This window comes from Saccopteryx leptura, chromosome 1 (assembly GCF_036850995.1).
Source record: "Saccopteryx leptura isolate mSacLep1 chromosome 1, mSacLep1_pri_phased_curated, whole genome shotgun sequence".
Taxonomy (NCBI): domain Eukaryota; kingdom Metazoa; phylum Chordata; class Mammalia; order Chiroptera; family Emballonuridae; genus Saccopteryx; species Saccopteryx leptura.
This window is the reverse complement of record NC_089503.1, coordinates 313,893,953-313,895,572: the sequence shown is the minus strand read 5'-3', so window position 1 is coordinate 313,895,572 and position 1,620 is coordinate 313,893,953. Positions and strand designations below refer to the sequence as shown.

Sequence of the window (1,620 nt, the reverse complement as noted above, 5' to 3'; positions counted from 1 at the left end):
GATCCTGGTCAGGGTGCATGCTCGAGTCTGCCTCTCTATCTCCTCTTCTCTCACTTGGAAAAAAAAGGAGAATAAAAAAGAAATCAGTAACAAAGTTCCCTGGAAAATTTCCAAATATTCAGAAACTAAACAATACACCTTTAAATACATATGGATAAAATTAAAATGTTTTTTGAACTGAATGAAAAAAATATATATATATAAATTTGTGGGTCTCAAATCAATGACCTCAGTTTCTACTTAAAAAAAATAAAAATAAAAATAGAGTGACCCAAGATGGCGGCCCCCGTGGATCTGGAGTTGAAGTAGCCTTCACAGAGCTTCAAGCCAAAGTTATTGACACTCAACAGAAGGTGAAGCTTGCAGACATACAGATTGAACAGCTAAACAGAACGAAAAAGCATGCCCATCTTACAGAGATAATGACTTTGGTAGACGAGACTAACATGTATGAAGGTGTAGGAAGAATGTTTATTCTTCAGTCCAAGGAGGTAATTCACAATCAGCTGTTAAAGAAACAGAAAATAGCAGAAGAAGAAATTAAAGAATTGGAACAGAAAAAATCCTATCTGGAGCGCAGTGTGAAGGAAGCCGAGGACAACATCCGGGAAATGCTGATGGCACGAAGGGCACAGTAGGAAGCCTCTGGGGGAAGCTTTTCCCTGCCAGGCCTGTCAGACTAGGCTTCCTCCTGACCCCTCCCATCCCTGGCAAGGACACGGGGCCATGTGGGGAAGTGGCCTCTGCTTTACCCAGATGGACGTTTTTATTTTTATTTTATTTTTTTATTTCTTCATTGTAGAGAGGAGAGAGAGAGAGGGAGAGAAAGAGAGAGAGGAGAGAGAGACAGGGGGGAGGAGCTGGAAGCATCAACTCCCATATGTGCCTTGACCAGGCAAGCCCAGGGTTTCGAACCGGCGATCTCAGCATTTCCAGGTCGACGCTTTATCCACTGCGCCACCACAGGTCAGGCCCAGATGGACGTTTTATTGGGATGTCTGGTAACCTGTGTTTTCTACATCGCCCTGAGCCCCTTTCAAATTTAAGTCCTGTGTTTTTTATCTTGGCTCTGCTACCACCCTGCCTAAGACACTGCTCTCCCCTGGAGGGAAGTCGTGAAGTCCCAGAAGAAGGGAGCCAGGACAGATTGGGGAGCTCTGCCCACACCCCCTGCTAGTCATGCTGGTCAGATTAATAAAAGGCATCTGTGCCACCAAAAAAAAAAAAAAAAATTAAAATGCACTAAATAAAATCCAAAGTAAGCTCAAGAAAGAAAATACAAAAGAGCAGAACGAGAAAGAAAAAAAAAATCAGCCTGGCTAGGGGTAGTGCAGTGGATAAAGGGTTGACCTGGAACGCTGAGCTGAGGTCAAAGCCCTGGGCTCGCCCAGTCTAGGCACATATGAGAAGCAACTACTGGTAATTGATGCTTCCTGTTCCTACGCTCTCTTCTCTCCTCTCTCTCAAATCAATAAATAAAATCTATTAAGAAAAGAACAGAGGCTGACCAAGCAGTGGTGCAGTGGATAGAGCATCGGACTGGGATGCGGAGGACTCAGGTTCGAGACCCTGAGGTCGCCAGCTTGAGCGCCGGCTCATCTGGTTTGAGCAAAGCTCACC

The 1,620-nt window shown here is 44.7% G+C and overlaps 1 pseudogene; it reads left to right on the top strand.

Moving 5' to 3' along the window:
* The first annotated feature begins 276 nt into the window (after window positions 1-276).
* LOC136389455 (prefoldin subunit 1 pseudogene) lies at window positions 277-761 on the top strand (annotated as a pseudogene).
* The last annotated feature ends 859 nt before the right edge of the window (window positions 762-1,620 follow it).